The sequence below is a fragment of the Mustela putorius genome, unplaced genomic scaffold, assembly GCF_011764305.1.
Source record: "Mustela putorius furo isolate JIRA1106 unplaced genomic scaffold, ASM1176430v1.1 tig00000151_pilon_pilon_pilon, whole genome shotgun sequence".
NCBI classification, from domain to species: Eukaryota; Metazoa; Chordata; class Mammalia; order Carnivora; family Mustelidae; genus Mustela; species Mustela putorius.
Genome location: NW_025421296.1, coordinates 17068979 through 17094685, shown reverse-complemented (window position 1 = coordinate 17094685; position 25707 = coordinate 17068979). Strand labels below are relative to the sequence as shown.

At 38.5% G+C, this 25707-nt stretch overlaps 1 long non-coding RNA gene across 1 annotated transcript; it reads right to left on the bottom strand.

Annotated features, from left to right (window-relative positions):
- Nucleotides 1–6825: 6825 nt before the first annotated feature.
- LOC106004034 lies at nt 6826–25554 on the bottom strand. Its single transcript, XR_006605500.1, has 4 exons — nt 25476–25554; nt 23485–23529; nt 22119–22212; nt 6826–7953 (listed from the first exon to the last, which is right to left on the bottom strand). It is a non-coding gene; the product is annotated as an uncharacterized LOC106004034 (long non-coding RNA).
- Nucleotides 25555–25707: the final 153 nt, after the last annotated feature.

Genomic DNA, 25707 nt, shown 5'->3' with positions numbered 1-25707 from the left:
GCTTTCAGAAGCTTTTGTTCCCTGAATGCTTTCTGTAGAGTTCTGGAGGACGGGAATGAAAATGGCAGCCTCCTAGTCTCTGGCCCAGTCAAGCTGAGAGCTTGGGGCCCCACTCCTCAGTGCGCCCTCATAGAATAGCGCCCAATTACTCCCGTTTCCCTGTCCTCCAGCTGCGCTCTGAGCTCACCGAGCCTGCAGCTGGTTCAAGGTAACCCAGAGCTGAGAGCTCACTCCTTGGCTCTGTCCCTGTAGCCGGCTTCCACATTCTAATACCTGCAAGCTCTGCTACACTCACACACACCCGATCCTTCTGTGACCCTGCGAGACCTGAAGTCACGGTGACCCCACGTGGGTTTCACCCTGCTTTAGCCTCTGTAGCAAGGTCCCTCAGTGGAACAGACTTTTAAAAGTCCTGATTTTGTGCTCTGTTGCTCCACCGCTTGCCAGGGGCTGCCCCCCCCTGTCCCGCAGTCTATCTTCCTGTTGTTTTGGATTCACTTCTCTGCCAGTCCTACCTTTCAGAAAGTGGTTGATTTTCTCTTTCTAGAATTGCTGTTCTTCTTCTCTTTGATCGCCCGTTGGATTTGTGTTTGCAATCTTTAGATAAGCTATCTAGCTGATCTCCTGCTACCTGAAGTAGTCTCAGCCTGCTACTTCTTCACCATCTTGACTCCTCCCCCCCCCCATTATGGTCATTCTTATGAGCAAGCAGCAATGAAGAATGTCTCACATTAGGAAAACTTAAAAATTTTCAGGTAAATATGCCTGGAAAAATAATACTTTACATCAAGGGAGTAGATTGATTCTAAGTTAAGTAAACCCAGGTATGTCAATCCAATAAAGGTACTGAGCATAATGTTGAGGAGAATAAACACACATCTTAAAAGCAATAAACATTTTCAATTCACTGAATTTAAATGCCAGTTAAATTACTACACAGTGTACCATTTACCAAAAGACATTCTGCCTAGAAGATAATTAAGTCTTTAAATGTGGATGAAGTATTTTCTCTTTCCCTAGTAATAACACTATAATAACTTGCATATCAGAAGTAGCATTAAGACAAACATGGTATAAGTCTGAAATCCTGCAGTAGCTTAAACAAGTATCTCTCTTCCTCCTCCCTTCCTCCTTCTCTCTCTCTCTCTCTCTAGAAGGAAAGAGATTTCCTTCAAGGTAATTTGTTCTCCAGCAAGTATTACGCCTAAACAGGTGGCACCACAGTTCTATGAGGTTATCAAGTCCATGTATAACCTCCAAGACTAGGGAGCATCCTTCCACAGAATTCTGCTGGCGATCACAAGATACTGCTCTGACATGCTGTTACTGGAGCTCTGTGAAGCACTTTTAAAGAACGGTATCAAAGCTGTTCAGCCTTTTAAGTGCTTCACCATTATTCCCAGGAATAATGCCTCTTTTAATGGAGGTTTTTATACAGACAATGAAAACAACGTGAAAGACAAAAGCCTACATTTCCTAGAAAGCTATTAGAAAATTCTTCAATTTGGGGGAAGACCATAATGGTTCTTTTTCTTTTTTTTTTCTCTAGAAATTATTGGTCTAAAAATGACCAAAAAGAAAAAGATGGAGAAATGATCTGTTCATATTCTATTTCTGCCTATTTATACCTAGAAAAGTTGTCTACTTCCCATACTAAATAAATTACTGGGCATATTTTATGGCCTCTCTTTTGAACATAGGCTTTCTTTTCCCTCAAGCTAAATAACTTCTTTTAATATCTTTAATGGGCATGGATAATTTAGAGATGCTGATAAGAACTATACTTTTATTCAGAACAATGTGTGTGTGTGTATATATGTATATGTATGTATGTATATGTATATATGTATGTATATATGTGTGTGTGGTATATATACATACACACATATATCTATCTATCTATCTATCTATATATATATATATATATTTCACCCCCTCCAACAATTCAGCAATCAATGTATGTGGTCTAAACCTTTCAAATACTTTACTTACCTGGCATATGAGTTTGTGCATAGCATGTATATCATGAATAGCACCATATGGTATGAATATGCCTAAACTTAATTGTAATAAAAGCTGACCAAATTAGGAATAACGTTGACACTTGTGTAGCAGCAGTCTGTACATTAAAGGAAATTACCAGGTGCCTGGGTGGCTCAGTGGGTTAAAGCCTCTGCCTTTGGCTCAGATCATGATCCCAGGATCCTGGCATCAAGCCCCGCATCTGGCTCTATGCTCAGCAGGGAGCCTGCTTCCTCCTCTCTCTCTGCCTGCCTTTCTGCCTACTTATAATCTCTGTCTGTCAAATAAATAAATAAAAATAAATAAATAAGAAAAGGCAATTACCAAATAGAATAGAAAGAGTAGGTTAAGGAGTGACTTCAGGGTGCTAAATAATCAGCTTTTGATGCCTTGTTTTGCTTGATGTCAAAATCAGATAATTGATGGTGATCACTGTCAGATTATAAGCATATTCTGAGCTTTTACACGGATAAATTTCATACTGCATCTTAGTATTGAAAGGGGTCAGAATATATCACCCCCAAATATGCCATTTTGGCATAGTGATTATTTTGAGCTGAAGGCAATCGAGAAGTAGCAGACTAGGAAGAACTGTCCCCCTTTCTGCATGAAAGCAGGGCACACATTTACGTTTGTAAAGGGGACTCTCCAGTACTGGAAGATAACTGTTGATCAAAAGTGATGACTTATTTCCATAAACAAACCTTACTAAATAAGGCTTATCTTTCATCAGTTCCCCCCTATATTTACTTTCCAACAATTTACCACACTTAAATGCCAAAACCTCTCTTTCTTTAGTCTTTGCAAAAGCTTTTTCTCCTCTGCAGTTGCTAGATATAGCCTCCTTTAAAATATCAGACAATTACAATTCTACATGTCTCCCTTCTTTCTGTCTGTATTCCTTATTTTACAATTCTTTCTCTTTGTGTCTTTCTCCTTAAAAAAAAATCACAGTTATAAAAGTTGTAATTCTGGGGGCACCTGGGTGGCTCAGTGGGTTAAGCCTCTGCCTTTGGCTCAGATCATGATCCCAGCGTCCTGAGATCGAGCCCCACATCGGGCTCTCGGCTCCTGCAAGGAGCCTGCTTCCCTTCTTCTCTCTCTGCCTGCCTCTCTGCCTCCTGTGATCTCTGTCAAATAAATAAATAAAATCTTAAAAAAAAAAGTTGTAATTCTGGCTAAAGTTGTTGGTGTAAGACAACTGAAAAAGGGGGGACACCGGGATAATTAAAAAAAAGGGGGGGCTTACTTGGTTAAGGGTCCAACTGTTGACCTTGACTCAGGTCATAATCTCAGAGTGGTGAAATCTAGCCCCACATCCTGCGCCATGTTCAGTGGAGAGTCTCCTGGAGATTCTCTCTCTCTCCCATCCCACTCTAAAAAAATAATTTAATTAAAAAAGAAAGGAAAAGCTTTTTAAATAAATTTACTGATATCTTTTATTTTGAGTAAAAAAAGATAACTTGGGCTGGAACTCATGAAAATGAAAAACAAAGTGATAAAAGTAGTTTTTCTTTCTCTCCTAGTTTATATAAAGGCACAATAGAATAAATGCATTACAAGTTTGGTGCAGACAGAAAATGCAAATATTTATGAAAATTAGGCAGCATTTTATAGAAGAAAGTCAAATAGAGAAAAGGGGGTTATCTTTTTTTTTTTTTTTTTTTTTTAGGAACTAAAGTTGTTTTGCTTTGTTTTTGCTTATTCTATTGTGGTAACAAGACATTTTACCATTTTAACCATTTTTAAATGTATAATTCAGTGGCATGAGCCCCACTCACGTTGCACAACCATCAGCATCACCACCTTCAGTTCTTTTTCTTCTTTCCACTGTAACTCTGTACCCATTAGACGATAACTCCTAACACTCCTCCTCCCACAACCATGCTCCCAGGAATGTGTCTATTGTAGGTACCTCATATAATAAATATGGTTGGGGGAGGTGTTTGTTTTTCATTCATTTATTTTAGAGGAAGAGAGAATGCAAGAAAAGGGGGAGGGGCAGAGTGAGAGGGAGAGAGAGAAGATAACTCCCTTCTGAGCACTGAACCTGATTTTGGGCTTAATCTTACAACCTTGAGACCATGATCTGAGCCAAAATCAAGAATCAGATATTTAACTGACTGAGCCACACAAGCACCCCAGAAAATAAGCTTTTATTACATCATTTTATGAAGACATTTTCCTGCATAAGATGATTTTAGGAATGATAACAGGATGCCCTATTTTCATGAGGACCATATTGAATAGAATGGAATGGGACTTTTATGTTAAAAGGGGAATGGAAAATATAAGTTATACCTAGCTAATGGCCATTAAAAATGAAACAAAACAAAACAAAACAAATAATTACAGCAAAATTGGTTCTACACTGTTGCATGGAATGTAGGATTCCCCAGTTCTTCATGGAGAATTTTCAACGCTTGAAGTTTCACAGAGACTATGATAGTCTTCTCCTCAGCATTATTCATGTATGTCTCGTTTCTCAGTTAAGCCATTGCTAGGATACTTTAATGGAAATTTTCTATCTACTTTTTTATCTGCTTTCTGTATTTTAACCATCTTGTACAAAAGAGATTCAGTGGCAATTGTGGACAAAAGCAAAGTGAGAAACATGCAGCCACACAGGAGGCTGCTACCAACAGTCATGCAGGCAAAGTTAAAGGTCTTTCCAAGGGTAACAACTAGGAGGGATAAGTGATCAATTTGGAAAAACAATATCCAATATGTTTCAAATCCATGCCAAACTTGCAGAGGAATGGAAACAAATGAAACCAGAGCAATAAGGCAAAAGACCATGTTTAGTTATTATCATATTACTGGTCACTTATATTTAAGAGAATGAGATGTATACCTAAGTATACATTAGAATTATGTTCAGTTGCATTGTTGGCTCTGGTTACATTGAGGCTTACGTTACTACCTCTTGTGTTTATCCATTTAAAATAGTATGTTTCTTTATACATTGTACTTCAAAGTAAAATGTGCACTCTGATTTATATAATTCCATATTTTGAGAGAAAATACTCAGGTTTATTTGTAAAATTAATTACTAATTATTTTTAAAATTTTATTTAAATAACTGCAAGATACAATCAGAAGAGGAATATACATGTTATCGAAAAAGTTTTGCTATAAATTGTTAGGGAGGAAAAATTTTCCTTTATCATTTAAGGACTCTTCTAGCTAATCCGAAAAATAAATTGACATGAGAAAGATTAATTTTTTAATGTATGGGGACCCCAAATATATGAGAGTTTTAAAGGCAGAAAATTAAAATGAAGTACGTATGCCATCCTGAGCTAAAGAATGGAATAGGAGGCTGAGACTTTAGAGGGAAGGAGGACAATACACAGGGAAATAAGTGAAGGGCAGATATTTGGTAGTAATGTATTCGCTTTACCAGATAGATGGAACACTTGGAAAAAAAAATTATCTCTGGCAAAAACTCATTCTGTGAAAGAACCTCAATTTATATTTTTCTAGATAGTTAAGGGAGTGGAAAATTGTCTCCGGGGCCTGCAGGGTCTCAATTGCCTTCAACTCAAAATAGTCCATGTGCTAAAGTGACACATTTTGGGGTGACTTGTTCTGAATCCCTTTGAAGTATATAAACATGATATAAATATTTTTGCAAAAGGCAGAATGCTAAGATGACTAGATACACCTTTTCTTCCTTTTAACACAGGCAGAATAAGTTTATCTTAGTTAAATATATGTGGATAAATATGCCAATATTATCAGCCCAGATCCATTAATCTAGTCAATTCATAAAAGTCACGTTATTTTAGTTCTCCTTGGTGTCACTGTTACACTTGTTGTGTAACAACACAACACACTGTTGTGACCCCAAGATCATGACCTGAGCCAAAACCAAGATTCAGATGTTTATCTTACTGAGCCACCCAGACATCCCACCAATAAGATTTCTTTATGAATTTTTTTTTCTAGGGGCGCCTGGGTGGCTCATGATCTTGAGGGGTCCTGGGATAGAGCCCCACATTTAGCTCTCTGCTCAGCAGGAAACCTGCTTCCCCCCTCTCTCTGCCTGCTGTTCTGCCTTCGTGTGATCTCTCTCTCTGTCAGATAAATAAATAAAATTTATTTAAAAAATTTCTCTAAGTAGAATATATGTAGGCAAAACAGTAAATATTTAGTACATTGAACAAAATTTTCTTTAACTTATGTAAAATATTAAAGGATTTAAAATTTTAGAAATATATATAAAGTTAAAATCCTCAGCACTAATGCAGCATCCTTGTAAAATGTTTTGGTTTTATTTGTTTTTAAGACGTTAGCTGATCCATGTCATGTTCATTAAAAGTAGATTTTTTTTAAACATCCTAAAAATTTCATTATTATACCACTAAATTGTCCCAAAATATTCTCTAAAAATTTGATAGCATTATGATTGGAGACAGAAAGCTATGCCAGACATTATATTTTGATGGATTTTGATAACATACAATTAACTTATTGTATTTCCCAGACATTGAGAAATATCTCCACCCTAATTCTTACTTTGGGCATAGATTCTTTCAAAAACATTTAAGATGAATCTTGGAACACTGAAAAATTAAAGTAAAATTAAAATTTAAAAAAACATTAAGAATGTAAGTTGACTCTAAGTTCAAAACTCTAGGGGCATCTGGGTGGCTCAGTTGATTAAGCATCTGCCTTCAGCCTCAGGACATGATCCCAAGGCCCTGGGATCAAACCCTGTGTTTGGGCTCCCTGCTCAGTGGGGAGTCTGCTTTTCCTTTTGCCTGCATCTCCCTATGTCTGCTGCTCCCTCTCCCTGCTGTGTTATCTCTCTCTCTGTCAAAAATTTAAAGTTTTCTTGGTTTGTTTACTTTTTAAATGTAATTTGAGGGTCAAATTGCTTATTATTAGAAATAAGAAGTCCTAGATATAATCTTTTTATGTCAAACTGCTTGTCATGCTATAAACTTATTCTTCAATGTGGTGCCTTTCTGGATTGGATGGGAGCCCCCAAAAGTGGGGTGATGACGGGGTGGAAGCCAGTAGCATGGGTGGTGAAAGGACTCACCCAAGGCAGAACAAAGGAGATAGAAGTTGATTGAATACACCACAACGAAGTAGCAGGCAGGATAGCAAAGAAGTAACTGCCACAAGGCAGTGGGTGCGGGGTGTATTTAAAAGGGGGCCATGAGGCGGTATGGTGATGTGTGAAATTTCCCTTGTTTTGGTAACTTTATCTGGCTTTAATTAGCTCATTTGTTACTTAGGGTTATTGATATTTGAGGTGGGCTGCCTTCATGGGTGTGTCTGTATTCAGCCAGGTGGTAGCTGTGGGCCCTTTTGCCTTGGTCGAGTTTCCATTGCTCAAGCCTGTTGTCTAAAAGTGTCCTCTATGTCCAACTGCCTAACCCATTTCTCTATTTTCAGGAGGATAGGTGCAGTTATCTCTTCAGGGATAGGTCTATCTTGCTAGTGAGGGCTGTATGGGCTTCACTTTTCCATTTCTTACAAATGGTTGTAGGAATCTGAGTGGCCTTAGGTGCCAAACCTGTGAGTCTTTATTTCAGATTCCACCTGTGTCCTTAGCTTTGCTTCATTGACTGCCAAGGCTGACTTCTTTTCAGAGTGTTAAGAAATGGCTCTCTTGGGCTGAGATCTGCACCTCTTACAGTAGTGAGAAGGGTCTTACAGCTCAATATGAAGATATTTTGACCCCAGATTTGGTAATCTTAACCTTTCAGTTTGAGCTTCTGTGTTGAGATCAAGATTTCAAGGACTTGCACTAGAAAGGGGAATACCAGAACTGTATGCTGTGCAGACAGCACTCCTCTTGCACGAGGTCTTGGTGCTTTACTGTGGGGCACAAGAGAGATCTGCTGTCTCTCGGTCCTTGCTTGTCCACCTTCAGGCAAGTGAGAGTCCTGGTGCCTGCAATGAATCCTCCACATCCTGCAAGTGGAAACAGATCAGTTTCATTCTACTTTTCTAAGTTATTTGCACTTTCCACATCTTTTATTGGGAGGAACCCTCATAAAAATGAAATACAACATCACAGACTTGTTTTTTTGTTGTAGCTGAAACAATTCTTATTTCTCTATTTATCCATAAATTCATTTCCACTCTCATCCTCCTGTATATATATCAAGTCAACTGAAACCAACATGGACTTATTATAGTGTGATCATTTTTGGGCACCTAAGCCATATTAGCTGCTCAGGAGCCCCCAGATTTCCTCTGCACCCAGTTATCACTATATTGTACATTCACTGAACTTGGGATAGATTCTTCTTCATGGTCTGTTGGGGATCTAGCAATGCATATAGTAAGGTGCTCTGCAAATAGCAGGTACCCCAAAACATTTACTAACAGATTATTGAATAAAGGCATGAAGACACACAATAAGTGAATATTATAAGTGATTGTTCTAGACAATTAGAATTTTGAAAGACATTGGGGTTACTTAGACACAAAAAGAATACTCCTTATATAGACAAAGCTTGATTATTAAGATCTTTGAAATTCTGAAAACTGAAAGCATGCTTTTACCACATCAGAAGAACATCATAAGACACAACAATTTTATTTTGCACATATATATTTTCATTGGTTATGAAATCTGTGTTGTATAATTCTGCATTTTTCTATATGGAAGATAAACTAGAAAAAGAGAAGAAGAGTAAGATGAACAGGAAGATGAGAGAAAGAAGGAATAAAAAGCAACAGAAATACAAAGGAAAGAGAGTAGAAGGCAATAGAATCAGAAATAAAGGAGAAAAGAAAAAAATCTGAGTAAAATGAATGAATAAGCCATTGATACTATAAATTGTAAAGAAACATTGTCAGAGTTTTAGACAACATTGGAAATTCAGGTTTCCTTTTGACTATGATAACCCAGAAAAAAAGAAATACAAAATTTCCAACTAAGATTGTTAATAAAATATAGAAATATAAAAATTTGTAAAAACTGTAATTATTTCCATGAAAATATTTCTGTGATCCCATATACATGTATCATATGTGTTTGTGTATAGTTTATATATAGATACTATAATATTTATATTATATACACACAGTGTTAAATAAATTCCAAGATTAAAACATAAGTTTAGGTTTCATTTATGAGGTTTTGCAATGCAGGAAATTGCTCTTTGAGAGAATCACTTGATTTTCTCCTAGAATTAGAGATTTATTTGGTGTTGATTGTACTGTTTTCACATGTACAAGCTGAAGGGCAGGTGTTGGGCAGAGAATTCCAAGCTTGAAGTCAATTATTTTTGTGATTTAGTTGAGGTAATAGACAGTTAACTTCCATTGGAATTTTTCAAAGGGGTTGAAATGCAGCCAAGTGAATAAATTTCATATACCTTTGTTGGGCCACCAATCCATGTACTCATGACTTGAGAGTCTAAACATGTCCTTCTATTGTTCATTCACTAGTGTCTCAGATACGTAAGTGATGTTTTCCCCAGTGAGCTTGCTAGATAACAGGAATCTGGAACTATCTGTGTCCAATATTTCCATTAAATGTTTGGGATGCTTGGGCAACTGAGAGAAAGAGTAAGAGGAGTGGCAACACCTGCCCTAAAGGTTTAAGCTGTAGAATAAAATGTGCGTGATCTTTTCTGGGCTTCTCACTGGGAGAGTCAATATATTCCCCAATTTTCCTTTAAAAATGTCTCCAAAACAACAACCAAAGGAACTATGATTCGATGTGAAAAGTGCTATAGAATGATGTACTGGGCTTTTACATTTTCTTGCTCCCAACTGATTTCAATACAGAAGAAGAAAAACTAAAAAGAAAAAATGAAGTTTTCAGAAGCAAGAGGAGGATGTGACCAACTCAACTGGCTTGTTTGGAAAAGGATTCATGGAAAATGCAACAGTTGGGCTCAGAAAAAGATATAGTTGGTTATTGATAAACTAACTACCCCCAAAGTTAGTGTCATGAGTCAAGGTCATCTAATTTCAGGTGGGTTTGCAGATATCTGTGGTGAACTGGGGGAAGGCTTGGAAACGGTTGGGCTAGAATAATGTCTACTGAGTGGATTCAGTTCTGCCCCATATCATTCTCTGGCTGGCTTTTCCAGGGGAAAGTTCTAGAAGGAAACCAGAAAGCTCAAAAGCTCTTGAAGTTCAAATCTAGGATTAAAATACCATTACTTCTGGTACCTTCTATTAGCAAGAACAAATTTCAAAACTACCCAGATTCAAGGGAGAAATAGATTCCAATTCTTTACAAAAACTGTGAAGTATATTGCAAAGTATGGGTGCAAAGAAGCCATTGATTAAACTTGTTAATCCAATCAATTCACTAGGAAAGAGAATATAGATAGATGATAGATAGAAAGATGATAGATAGATAATAGATAGATAGATAGATGGACTTTACACACATGTATTTATCCGAACCAAAAAACCATTATATGATCTAGTGTGTAGATAAACTGTAACATACTATATAGTTGCATCCTTGCCAAAGAGTTTTTTTGTTTGTTTGTTTGTTTTGATTTGTTTTGTTTTTCTTTCATCTCAGGAGTTTATGACAAGGTAATGAATCAGTGTAAAAAGAAAGCAACATTTACGTTATATCCACAGTTAATCAGAATCCATCATAAATTTATACTTTTATATATTAACTTTGGCACTGTGTTTGGTTCTAATCTTTTTGAAAAAATATGTATGTATTAAAAAAGCAAAGAAATAAAAAGTTTATATTTCTCCTTTTTATATTTATTTATTTTTAAAGATTTTTTTTATTTATTTTACAGACAGAGATCACAATTAGGCAGAGAAGGGACACCTAGGTGGCTCAGTTGGTTAAGCAGCTGCCTGAGGCTCAGGTCATGATCCCAGCATCCTGGGATCAAGTCCCACGTTGGGCTCCTTGCTCAGCAGGGAGCCTGCTTCTTTCTCTGCCTCTGGCTGCCACTCTGTCTGCCTGTGCTCACTCTCTCTGACAAATATAAATAAATAAAATCTTTAAAAAACACACACACACACAAACAACTAGGCAGAAAAGCAGGCAGAGAGAGAGGAGGAAGGAGGCTCCTTGCCCAGCACAGAGCTTGATGTGGGGCTCAATCCCAGGATCCTGGGATCATGACCTGAGCCAAAGGCAGAGGCTTTAACCCAGGTGCCCCTATGTTTGTCCTTAAAAAAATAAATTCTGTTATAAAAATCTGAATGAGTTTATGTTTGGGATATTCTTACTTAAAGAAGATATGCAATCTGAAATCTACAGGGGAGGACCCTGGAGAGAAATTCAAAGATTTTAAATGATTATCACCCAGAGAAGCTTGGATGAGAATATATTTTCACCACACTTGAATGGCACTTTTGAGGCACTTGGACAAAAACACAAGTTTTTGTGGCATTTACAGAATTTAATATTGGGAAATTGGATGATATACCTCTAAAAGGCAGATAGTTATCCTCTTGAAAGTCTGAAAATTTAATATTACAAGAATTATGCAATACTGACACACACATATTAAGATGTGAAAAAGGGAAACAAACAGTAGTTGCAGATATACGTCCACAAAGAGAGTCACAGGGAAAGTTACACATATTAATTTGAAGTCAGGCTGCCTTTCACTTGGGAAACTCTATAGAGTAGGTCCTGGAGAGAATAACATCATGACAGAACTCATTTATCATGCATGTATGGCTAATGGTTAAAGATTCTCCCTAGTAAGGCAGGGTAGGTCAGGCAATTTCCTCTCTTTCTGTATGCCTATCTCACACATACACAAACCATACATTAGAAGTCATTGGCTTTATATCTGCTTTTCCATTTATTTGACTCTTACCCCAAAATAATGCAAACAATAGAAATGATATTTCCATGAAACTATTCATACAAATAATATCAAAAGTAGAAAATAGACTATGCTATAAAATAAAGATATAACCAGTTATATTACCTCCACATAATAATTACATACACTCTTGAAAAGTGATTTTAAAAGTGACTTTAAAATCGGGCTCTCTGCTCAGCAGGGAGCCTGCTTCCCTCTCTCTCTCTCTATCTCTCTGCCTGCCTCTCCATCTGCTTGTGATATCTCTCTGTCAAATAAATAAATAAAATATAAAAAAAAAAAAGAAAGTGACTTTAAAGATTAAATAAAAGAGGGGGAGTCAAGATGGCGGAGAAGTAGCAGGCTGAGACTGCTTCAGCTGGCCGGAGATCAGCTACATGGCTTATCTAAAGATTGCAAACACCTGAAAAATCCATCGGCAGATTGAAGACAAGAAGAACAGCAATTATGGAAACAGAAAAACAACCACTTTCTGAAAGGTAGGACCGGCGGAGAAGTGAATCCAAAGCGACAGGAAGATAGACCCCAGGGGGAGGGGCTGGCTCCCGGCAAGCGGCGGAGCAACGGAGCACAAAATCAGGACTTTTAAAAGTCTGTTCCGCTAAGGGACATCGCTCCATAGGCTAAACCGGGGCGAAGCCCACGTGGGGTCAGCGTGGCTCCAGGTCCCGCAGGGTCACAGAAGGATCGGGGGTGTCTGAGTGTGGCAGAGCTTGCGGGTATTGGAATGGGAAAGCCAGCTACAGAGACAGAGCCGACAGTAAGCTCACAGCTCAGTGATACCTTGAACTGGTCGCAGGCTCGGTGAGCTCGGAGCGTGGCCGGAGGTCGGGCAGACGGGAGTAACTGGGCGCTGTTCTCTGAGGGCGCACTGAGGAGTGCGGCCCTGGGCTCTCGGCTCCTCCGGGCCGGAGACCAGGAGGGCACCATTTGTATTCCCGTCCTCCGGAACTCTACAGACAGCGCTCAGGGAACAAAAGCTCCTGAAAGCAAACCCGAGCGGATTACTCACCCTGGCCCCTGTTAAGAGCGGTGCAATTCTGCCTGGGGCAAAGACACTTGAGAATCACTACAACAGGCCCCTCCCCCAGAAGAACAAGAAGAAATCCAGCCGAGACCAAGTTTAGCTACCAAGAAGTGCGGTTTCAATACCAAGGAGAGCAGCAGAATTCCAGAGGAGGAGAAAGCAAAGCATGGAACTCATGGCTTTTTCCCTGTGATTTTTTTTTAGTCTTGCAGTTAATTTGATTTTTTTCTTTTTCATTTTTGTTTTTTTCTCTAGCCTTCTGGTAAATTTTTTTTAACTTTTACCTTTTTCTTTTTTAACATTTTTTAACTAGTTTATCCAAAATATATAATTTTTCTTTTTTATATTTTTCTTATTTGTTTTCTTTTTTTAATTCTTTTCTTTTCTTTTTTTTCTTTTTTTTTTCTTTCTTCCTTTTTGAACCTCTTTTTATCCCCTTTCTACCCCCTCACGATTTGGGATCTCTTCTAATTTGGTTAAAGCATATTTTCCTGGGGTTGTTACCACCCTTTTAGTATTTTACTTGCTCCTTCATATACTCTTATATGGACAAAATGACAAGACAGAAAAATTCAACACAAAAAAAAAGAACAAGAGGCAGTACCGAAGGCTAGGGACCTAATCAATACAGACATTGGTAATATGTCAGATGTAGAGTTCAGAATGACAATTCTCAAGGTTCTAGCCGGGCTCGAAAAAGGCATGGAAGATATTAGAGAAACCCTCTCAAGAGATATAAAAGCCCTTTCTGGAGAAATAAAAGAACTAAAATATAACCAAGTTGAAATCAAAAAAGCTATTAATGAGGTGCAATCAAAAATGGAGGCTCTCACTGCTAGGATAAATGACGCAGAAGAAAGAATTAGTGATATAGAAGACCAAATGACAGAGAATAAGGAAGCTGAGCAAAAGAGGGACAAACAGCTACTGGACCACGAGGGGAGAATTCAAGAGATAAGTGACACGAAAGACGAAACAACATTAGAATAATTGGGATTCCAGAAGAAGAAGAAAGACAGAGGGGAGCAGAAGGTATACTGGAGAGAATTATTGGGGAGAATTTCCCCAATATGGCAAAGGGAACGAGCATCAAAATTCAGGAGGTTCAGAGAATGCCCCTCAAAATCAATAAGAATGGGCCCACACCCCGTCACCTAATAATAAAATTTACAAGTCTTGGTGACAAAGAGAAAATCCTGAAAGCAGCCTGGGAAAAGAAGTCTGTAACATACAATGGTAAAAATATTAGATTGACAGCTGACTTATCCACAGAGACCTGGCAGGCCAGAAAGAGCTGGCATGATATTTTCAGAGCACTAAATGAGAAAAACATGCAGCCAAGAATAGTATATCCAGCTAGGCTATCATTGAAAATAGAAGGAGAGATTAAAAGCTTCCAGGACAAACAAAAACTGAAAGAATTTGCAAACACCAAACCAGCTCTACAGGAAATATTGAAAGGGGTCCTCTAAGCAAAGAGAGCCTACAAGTCGTAGATCAGAAATGAACAGAGACCATATACAGTAACAGTCACCTTACAGGCAATACAATGGCACTAAATTCATATCACTCAATAGTTACCCTGAATGTGAATGGGCTAAATGCCCCTGTCAAAAGACACAGGGTATCAGAATGGATAAAAAAACAAAACCCATCTATATGTTGCTCCAAGAAACTCATTTTAAGCCTGAAGACACCTCCAGATTTAAAGTGAGGGGGTGGAAAAGAATTTACCATGCTAATGGACATCAGAAGAAAGCAGGAGTGGCAATCCTTATATCAGATCAATTAGATTTTAAGCCAAAGACTATAATAAGAGATGAGGAAGGACACTATATCATACTCAAAGGGTCTGTCCAACAAGAAGATTTAATAATTTTAAATATTTATGCCCCCAACGTAGGAGCTGCCAACTATATAAACCAATTAATAACAAAATCAAAGAAACACATCAACAATAATACAATAATAGTAGGGGACTTTAACACTCCCCTCACTGAAATGGACATATCATCCAAGCAAAAGATCAGCAAGGAAATAAAAGGCCTTACACGACACACTGGACCAGATGGACATCACAGATATATTCAGAACATTTCATCCCAAAGCAACAGAGTACACATTCTTCTCTAGTGCACATGGAACATTCTGCAGAATAGATCACATCCTCGGTCCTAAATCAGGACTCAACCGGTATCAAAAGATTGGGATCATTCCCTGCATATTTTCAGACCACAATGCTCTAAAGCTAGAACTCAACCACAAAAGGAAGTTTGAAAAGAACCAAAATACATGGAGACTAAACAGCATCCTTCTAAAGAATGAATGGGTCAACCATGAAATTAAAGAAGAATTGAAAAAAATCATGGAAACAAATGATAATGAAAATACAATGGTTAAAAATCTGTGGGACACAACAAAGGCAGTCCTGAGAGGAAAATATATAGCAGTACAAGCCTTTCTCAAGAAACAAGAAAGGTCTCAGGTACACAACCTAACCCTACACCTAAAGGAGCTGGAGAAAGAACAAGAAAGAAACCCTAAGCCAAGCAGGAGAAGAGAAATCATAAAGATCAAAGCAGAAATCAATGAAATAGAAACCAAAAAGACAATAGAGCAAATCAACAAAACTAGGAGCTGGTTCTTTGAAAGAATTAATAAAATTGATAAACCCCTGGCCAGACTTATCAAAAAGAAAAGAGAAAGGACCCAAATAAATAAAAACATGAGTGAAAGAGGAGAGATCACAACTAACACCAAAGAAATACAAACGATTATAAGAACATACTATGAGCAACTCTACGCCAACAAATTTGACCACCTGGAAGAAATGGATGCATTCCTAGAAACATATAAACTACCACAACTGAACCAGGAAGAAGTAGAAAGCCTGAACAGACCCATAACCAGTAAGGAGATTGAAACAATCATTAAAAATCTCCAAACAAACAAAAGCCCAGGGCCAGATGGCTTCCTGGGGGAATTCTACCAAACATTTAAAGAAGAACTAATTCCTAATCTCCTGAAACTGTTCCAAAAAATAGAAATGGAAGAAAAACTTCCAAACTCATTTTATGAGGCCAGCATCACCTTGATCCCAAAACCAGACAAGGATCCCATCAAAAAAGAGAGCTATAGACCAATATCCTTGAGGAACACAGATGCCAAAATACTCAACAAAATACTAGCCAATAGGATTCAACAGTACATTAAACGGATTATTCACGACAGCCAAGTGGGAATTATTTCAGGGCTGCAAGGTTGGTTCAACATGCGCAAATAGTCAATGTGATACAACACATCAATAAAAGAAAGAACAAGAACCATATGATACTCTCAATAGATGCTGAAAAAGCATTTGACAAAGTACAGCATCCCTTCCTGATCAAAACTCTTCAAAGTGTAGGGATAGAGGGCACATACCTCAATATCATCAAAGCCATCTATGAAAAACCCACCGCAAATATCATTCTCAATGGAGAAAAACTGAAAGCTTTTCTGCTAAGGTCAGGAACACAGCAGGGATGTCCATTATCACCACTGCTGTTCAGCATAGTACTAGAGGTCCTAGCCTCAGCAATCAGACAACAAAAGGAAATTAAAGGCATCCAAATCAGCAAAGAAGAAGTCAAATTATCACTCTTCACAGATGATATGATACTATATGTGGAAAACCCAAAAGACTCCACTCCAAAACTGCTAGAACTTATACAGGAATTCAGTAAAGTGTCAGGATATAAAATCAATGCACAGAAATCAGTTGCATTTCTCTACACCAACAGCAAGACAGAAGAAAGAGAAATTAAGGAGTGAATCCCATTTACAATTGCACCCCAAACCATAAGATACCTAGGAATAAGCCTAACCAAAGAGGCACAGAATCTATACTCAGAAAACTATAAAGTACTCATGAAAGAAATTGAGGAAGACACAAAGAAATGGAAAAATGTTCCATGCTCCTGGATTGGAAGAATAAATGTTGTGAAAATGTCTATGCTACCTAAAGCAATCTACACATTTAATGCAATTCCTATCAAAGTACCATCCATCCTTTTCAAAGAAATGGAACAAATAATTCTAAAATTTATATGGAACCAGAAAAGACCTCGAATAGCCAAAGGGATATTGAAAAAGAAAGCCAACGTTGTTGGCATCACAATTCCGGACTTCAAGCTCTATTACAAAGCTGTCATCATCAAGACAGCATGGTACTGGCGCAAAAAAGACACATAGATCAATGGAACAGAATAGAGAGCCCAGAAATAGACCCTCAACTCTATGGTTAACTAATCTTCGACAAAGCAGGAAAGAATGTCCAATGGAAAAAAGACAGCCTCTTCAATAAATGGTGCTGGGAAAATTGGACAGCCACATGCAGAAAAATGAAATTGGACCATTTCCTTACACCACACACGAAAATAGACTCAAAATGGATGAAGGACCTCAATGTGCGAAAGCAATCCATCAAAATCCTTGAGGAGAACACAGGCAGCAACCTCTTCGACCTCAGCCGCAGCAACATCTTCCTAGGAACAACGCCAAAGGCAAGGGAAGCAAGGGCAAAAATGAACTATTGGGATTTCATCAAGATCAAAAGCTTTTGCACAGCAAAGGAAACAGTTAACAAAATCAAAAGACAACTGACAGAATGGGAGAAGATATTTGCAAACGACATATCAGATAAAGGACTAGTGTCCAGAATTATAAAGAACTTAGCAAACTCAACACCCAAAGAACAAATAATCCAATCAAGAAATTGGCAGAGGACATGAACAGACATTTCTGCAAAGAAGACATCCAGATGGCCAACAGACACATGAATAATTGCTCCATATCACTCGGCATCAGGGAAATACAAATCAAAACCACAATGAGATATCACCTCACACCAGTCAGAATGGCTAAAATAAACAAGTCAGGAAATGACATATGCTGGCGAGGATGCGGTGAAAGGGGAACCCTCCTGCACTGTTGGTGGGAATGCAAGCTGGTGCAGCCACTCTGGAAAACAGCATGGAGGTTCCTCAAAATGTTGAAAAGAGAACTTCCCTATGACCCAGCAATTGCACTATTGGGCATTTACCCTAAAGATACAAACATAGTGATCCAAAGGGGTATGTGCACCCGAATGTTTATAGCAGCAATGTCCACAATAGCCAAACTATGGAAAGAACCTAGATGTCCATCAACAGATGAATGGATCAAGAAAATTTGGTATATATATACAATGGAATACTATGCAGCCATGAAAAGAAATGAAATCTTGCCATTTGCGACAACATGGATGGAACTAGAGCGTATCATGCTTAGCGAAATAAGTCAAGCAGAGAAAGACAACTATCATATGATCTCCCTGATATGAGGAAGTGCTGATGGAACTTGGGGGCTTAAGTGGGTAGGAGAAGAATAAATGAAACAAGATGGGAATGGGAGGGAGACAAACCATAAGTGACTCTTAATCTCACAAAACAAACTGAGGGTTGCTGGGGGGAGGGGGTTTGGGAGAAGGGGGTGGGATTATGAACATTGGGGAGGGTATGTGCTTTGGTGAGTGCTATGAAGTGTGTAAACCTGGTGATTCACAGACCTGTACCCCTAGGGATAAAAATATATGTTTATAAAAAATAAAAAATTTAAAAAAAGGATTACATAAAAGAAAAGTTGTACATATTGTGTTCAATTGAAAGTGTTAATAAAAATTATAAATAAACTGTGATAATTAATGAGAGATCGGGCAATATACTGAAAAAGATTTTAGGAGAAAATACACTAAAGTTGTGAAGTAATTGATAAGGATGTGGCAGACAATTATCTTCATGCTTTTCCAATTTTTCCACAGTTAATTATATTGGGTTTTATAACAGAAGATGCATCTATAGATAAAAGCAATCACGTACTTAATTCTCTTATGGAAGTGAAAACAATGAAAGTGCAGAGAATATAGATCAAAGTGAACGAACGGAAGGGTATAGTACCAAATCTGTGCTTATGCCCTTCTGTTTTTGCTAAACTATGAATAACTTTAATAATTTTAAACATGAATATCATCTAGTTGATTATACTAAAATATTATAATTATAGAAACATACAAGGTGAAACTTTCTACAAATATATGCTTATTATAATATCAAAAATACACCTTTGATGGTTTCAAAATGACTGAGTGTAATTTTAAAAAGCAATTGTCTTAGGAAGTAATCACAGTATTAAAGCTCTTTCTTATGCCTGTAAATAATAAATTTTTCCATGTTTGAAAAACAAAGACAGTATTTCGTTTAATTTTGTATTCTTGGAAATTATCACAGTGTTTCAGTAGTCTGATCATTCAATTACCAACCATTGACTGCGCACTCACTGTGTGCACACCAGTGTGCTGCACACTCTTCTAAAGAAGGGGATTCATTAGCACGCGGGTTACTGTTTTCTTACAGCCTGGATTACAGAGGGAGAGAGGAGTCAATACAGAAAGTTAATAATTTCCCAAGGTGATACTTGTTATAAAGACATTAAAACACATTGATTGATACACAGAAAGACAATGAAGATTGTTTAAATTGGCAGGTCAGGGGAGGCCTCATTGATAATGAGACTTGCAAGCTGAGATACGAAGGAAAAGTGGGACCAAACATGTAAAAGATCTGGGCGGTGAGAATAGTACTTCAGTTTTGGGGAATGGCATTTGCAAAGTTTCTACAGCAGGACTAAGTTTGGTGAATATGAAGATTTGAAATGTAGGTGGTCAAGGAGGAAAGAGTGATGAAACAAATATCACACTGGCAAAACAGTGTTTATGCTCAATGGATTAGGAAACCCTGGGACGTTTTAAGCACAGGCAAGATATGGAATGATTTGTGTTGTCAAAAATCCATTCCTACTGCTGTGCAAAGATTCCAATGGAAAAACTCACTGGAATGAGATTCATTATTGGTATGTTATGGATATATCAATTGCACTAGAGTGAAAACTTATCCTGGAAGAAGTGGAAGGATATGGGAAATATTTTAGGAACAAAAACAAGAGTTTTGCTGATTCTTTGAATATGGTGTGTAAGTGTAGATAAATATTTACAAGGCTCCTTAGTTTTGAGCTTTAACTGGAAGGGCAGTGGTGTATTTACTTGATGAAGACTATTTTCAGAGGAACAGATTCAGTGGGGGTGATGATCAAGTTGAGATGTCTAGTAAGTGTTCAAGTAGCTATGTCAATGACACAACTTGCATCTACATATATCTGGGACACAATGGAGTCTTTCTCAGATTGAAGTGTCAGTGTCATATAAATGATATTTCAAAGCAATGGGATTTGGGATTGGATGAGATCACTTATGCAGGTAATGCAGAAAAAGAAGAGTAGATTTCCGAGAACAAAATCCTGGGAATTCAAACATTAAGGGGTTTGAGCAGATAAGGTATCAGCACTGAAAACTGAGGAAAAAATAGCGATTTAAGTGAATAACTTCACAAGAAGGAAGCAAGCATCAAATGGGTCAAGGACTTCTCTGGAGTCAGGTAAGATGTTGAATCTAATGTTAACTTCAAAAAGAAAAGTTATTTTGGGGTGCCTGGGTGGCTCAGTGTGTTAAAGCCTCTGCCTTCCGCTCAGGTCATGATCCCAGTGTCCTGGGATCCAGCCCTGCATCGGGCTCTCTGCTCAGTGGGTAGCCTGCTTCTTCCTATCTCTCTGCCTGCCTCTCCTACTACTTGTAATCTCTATCAAATAAATAAATAAAATCTTAAAAAAAGTTTTTTTTATCACAAAAATGGGTTTATTTGAGAATAAAAAGAGAATTGCAGTTTGGGTTGTGCAAGCTATGACAAAGTTATAGGTGAGTCCAATAAACAAAGGAGAGGAGTTGTTTTATGAAGAAGAAGGAGGAACTTGGGAAGCATTGTTTTGAATGTAAGTCAGTTGGAGAAAAGCAGGAGTTCAGGGTGATGACAATTTCTCGTTGGCTGAATTGTAGTACGGGTAGTCAATTTCTTGTAGGAGATGTAGTGTCCTTTTTTTTTTTTCTTTAGCCATGTAACTGACACTTCTTCCTATAACTGACAGTGAGTGGTACCACTTCCCATTCTTGTTTTCAGACTCTACTTTGATGAGGTCTCCCTTTACTATTTTTCATAAATGTAAGGAAAGAATAATGACTACTGGATTCAGAAATAGAAAACTCATTGGTTACTTTGATAGAAAAGCCCAATTAGATGGGTCTAGAAAAAAAATGTTGACATATAGGCTAAATTGGCAGTATATCTTTTAAGGATAGTTTCATTTTTTGTCATTGGTTAGCAACCTGCTACCATGCAGGACTTGATGAGCTATGAAAGGATTTCTATAGCACTGAAAACGTGAAGTGGAATTTCCACATATTTGTATATAAACTCTATTCACATTGATGTGTCTGAATAAAGCAATATTCCCTGCTTGAAGTTAGTGAACAAAAACAAAAAACAAACAAACAAAAAACTTTCCAAGACACTGTCTCTGTCAAAGAGGATGAAGAGGTGTCCTAGAAGTGGACTAGCTTGCCGTATGTTGAGCATTTTATGAATAAGATCCTGAGCCAGGTACTGTGTGTTAGTTAACCTTACTAAGCAGGTTGCCTTGCTTAGTTTAAAAATGAGAATATAGGCTCAAAATATTAAGTAACTTATCAAAGTGACAAAAGCACACATTTTTTTTTAAAGCAAGTCATACTCATTTTTTTTTCTAAAGAAAAATAAATAAGAAAGTGTTCAGTCATTGTCTAAAATTAAATCTTACAAATGGGCAGCTGTGGTTTACACTGCCCAACTACACTAAGTTCCTCTCACCTCCACTACTTTCCCCAACAGAACAATCAAACAAATGTAACTGATGGCTTTTTGTACTTCAGCTGCTTTGAAACAGTAGACTTCTGAAATCTCATCTACCTTTTCCTATAACTGAAGTCAATTGAGCTCAACTAATACAAAAGCAAACACAAATTCCTCTAGATTTACCTGGTGATAAATCAGCAAATTAGAACATGTTAGCTGGAGGCGGTCCAGTTGCAACTGACCAAAACCAAAAGTTCATGGTATTCCAAGAATTGAAATAGAAGACCTGCATAGCCCTGCTTCCTCAATATCCTTCCTTCTGATCCCATTTTGAATGATTCTCTTAGGAATGCTTTCTCCATTTGGGATTTTTTTCCCCCCACAAACTCAACATTTCATTAGAAAACATACAAAAGAAAAAAAATAAATAAGATCCAATTTGGAAATAATTGGTAATAGATAGATAATACCTACTGGTACTTGAACACAAGAAAATACCAACTCAAAATGATGCTAGAGATGTTGAAACCATTGATTGAAAGAGTCAGATGTGGGTATTGGGTTATCTCTAAAAGGAAACATAAGGAAAATACAGAAATAATGAGAAAAATATGTTAATAAAAACCAGAACCCCCCGCACACTTGGATGGCTCAGTCGGTTAAGCAGTTAAGCAGCTGCCTTCCACTTGGGTCATGATCCCAGGGTCCTGGGATTGAGTCCCACATCCGGGGAGGAGGGTCCCTGTTCAGCAGGGAGCCTGCTTCTCCCTCTGCCTCTACCTGCTGCTCTGCCTGATTGTGCTCTCTCTCTCTCTGACAAATAAATAAATTTAAAATATTCTATTTAAAAAAAAAAACAAAAAGAACAGAACCCCCAAGTTATCTATTCAGTCTTGAAATTGAGGTGTCGAAATAGTGACCAAGGGATACTCCATCAATAACGATACCTATTTTTTATAGAGATATACAAAGGTATTAAGATTTTATATTCCAGTTTCACAGGAATTATATTACCACCATTTTATATATGGTGTCAAGGTAGCTCAAAATAGGAGGCTTATATAAGTTATATAGAAGGTCAGAATTTTATATTGTATGGATATTTTGCTTTACATTTCAAACTCCCCCCTTCAAGGACTTCAAATTATTTCCAAAATGTTTCACAAACATGTTTTCTAGATTCCTATACCGTGAAGAATGGGCTGGGTGGGATTGTATCCTAGTTTTGTAAACAAAGAAATTAAATGACCTGGTTTAGGATTCACAGTAACCATTCTAGAGTATTGGATTTTCTTGTGAATGTAATTCTTCATATACCGCATGGTGTTGATGTTTACATTCACATTTTACTATGTTTACATTTTTAAAAATTAAAAAAAATTCTTTAAAGATTTTATTTGAGAGAGAGCACAAGAGAGCATGAACTGGGGGAGGGGCAGAAGGAGAACCCCAAGAAGGTATCAGAAGCAGGGAATCCCAAGGCAGTTCTCAATCCTAGGACCCTGGGATCATGACCTGAGCAGAAGGCAGACCTTGAACCGACAACCACCCAGGCGTCCCATGTTTACATTTTTAAACTAATAACTTAAAATAATAAAAAGTACATTTAATTTTTTTTTAATCTGTTCCAAGGGTGACATTTCTTAAAACATTTCTTTGATTGACCTCAGTATATCTGTCACCTGGTCTTGTTGCATTTTATTCATTTGTAGCATCAGATGTTTGACCATATTTAATTTTCATCTTAATTTCCACAACTGGTTATACAATTTGATGAGGAAAAATATGGAGTGGATTTTGCTTCTTAAAAAAAAAAAATACATCAAACTAACATACTTACTGGGATTGACAGTTCAAATTAATCAACCACTTCTTTTTTCTCTTCCTGGCAGAGAGAGAGGGAGGGGGAGAAAGATTGGAAGAGAGAGAGGTTCCGCATTAATGTCAATCAGTGCTTAGAGAATCTGTTCCTCTAGGTCTGAATAATCAAGTGCATATGTTTTTAATTAGTAACGTCTTTGTACCCCGTGCCTCATTTAAGTGCTCTTCTTTTATTTGGTGCATTAAATTTCTGCAATTATTCTTGTTTTTCTATGTCTGGAGAAAACAATTCAAACAATCAAATCAACTAGAATAAGCACAAAATTAAATACTGCGGAGAGATGCCTCTTGACTGATAGGGAGAAAGTGGCCCCTTGAAGAGTGTAGCTCTCACACAACAAGGCTGATTTTTGTCTCTTGACAAAACCCCAGCACTTTCTGAAACTTCCTTGTACGGATGACACATACTTGTTTGTGCAGATACAAGAAGCATGTGTTCCAATACATTTAAGGAAAAGGGAAATTTCATTTACCACAATCCTGAGAAATCCATCTATTTTCACATGGACCCTAAAGCAAAACACACCCTTCCAAATTAGCCTCAAGTAACAAATACTCCAAGGAAGTTTGTGTATGTTAGTGAGACCAAAATGCTTCATCAGGCACGGTTCCAGAGATTCACACCTTTTAAACGTTCCTCTGCTCAAAAGGCCTGTTAGAGTAAGTTAATAATGGGCTTCTTTCCACTGCAAACATTTCCTGCGTGTATAGCTCCACACAGCGTCCGCGGCCTGCAATGAGCCCAAAACTGGGCGCCGTCTCTTGCAGCCAGAGCGGGGAGCGGGCAGGGCGCCTGGTGCTCACCCCGGGGAAATGAAGGTAGCGCTGAGCAGCGAAATAGCTCAAAGTCCAACGAAAACATGCGCTTTTCGTGTGGATAAATAACCTGACAGCTTGATTTTCGTTCCCAAGTGATCCCAGTTCAAATGTTTCAGCTCAAGAGAACCAGCTAGCATTTTGCGGGCGCTGGCGTCTCCTACGTCCCTCGCTTAGACATTGCCTTGGCGAGCGCATTTAGCTCGGGGAGGCTTAGACCGGCCCACCGGCATGGACGGTTCCAGACCCGCGCGCTAATCTGTAATGGAAGCGTGGGAGGAAAGCGTTGCGTTTATGACTTCCTCTGTGCTGCCAGAATCCGAGGACGAGGATTCTGAGAAATTGTCAAGGAAGGGAGGCTAGGGACAGGCGACAGCTCTTCTCCTACCACCCTAGAGGAATTAGTGTTTCGCTCCGCCTTCCCCGCCCCCCGCCTCCCGGCTTCCATAGTAATTCTTTTCCAAATTTCCTCGCAAGTCTACCAACAGTCTTCTAGCACAGAAATCTACACTGCATAAGTTGAGAGCTTGAGGGATGGGCTGTTACACTACATTTTTCCTCTTCATTAAACATAGCTTCGAGGGTCCCAGTGGATGTGATTTGGATCTGTTTTCCAACAGTTTCAACGTTGTGTATTTCAATTCCCCTGCTCACAGCACTTGTGTCTGCACCCGTTGCAGAGTGTGGGTGGCGAAGCCCTCGGTGACCGCCCGGGAGACCATCCACACAAACCCTTTCTTATGTTTTGGTATCAGCCGGCTAAGAGCAGATAGAATGGGCAGAAGTGGGGGAACTGTACCGGGCAGGAGCGAAGTGCCTGCAAGGCCCGGGGAGACTCTGGACCAGAGAGGCTAGGGGGCGGCGAGGGAGACGAACGGGAAATGCACTGAAAAGCCAGGCAAAGGGCCGGGTGGGTTGGGCATTGTTCTGGCTTTTAAAGGGCGGGGATGGTCGAGCCCTCCCGCTGACTTTAGGCATTTCTTATTCGATTCTTTGTGAAATCAGAGTCTTCCCACACCCCTCCGAGGATCCTGGGCCGTGGGCGGCTCTCGAGCACTGCCCTGGGAAAGCAACCTCCCGAGGCTCCCGACTCGACACACTGTTTCACGAGGCTCCCGGAGCACTGACACTCACATGAACCGCGTCCGGCTGGATCCTCTTAGCTGCTCCGCAAGGATTCCGAACCAATTCAGCCGCGTTTTAAAAGGTAGCAAAGCCGAGATAGATGTCTTTTCTTTCCTTTTTCTTTTTTCGTTCTCTGTCTTTGTTTTTTTTAACTAACCTGTCATTTATGCCTGGAGGGTCCAAGAAGAACCCACGACCTCTTTACTGTGTCTAACCCAGGGATTTCAAACGGGGTTTTTCA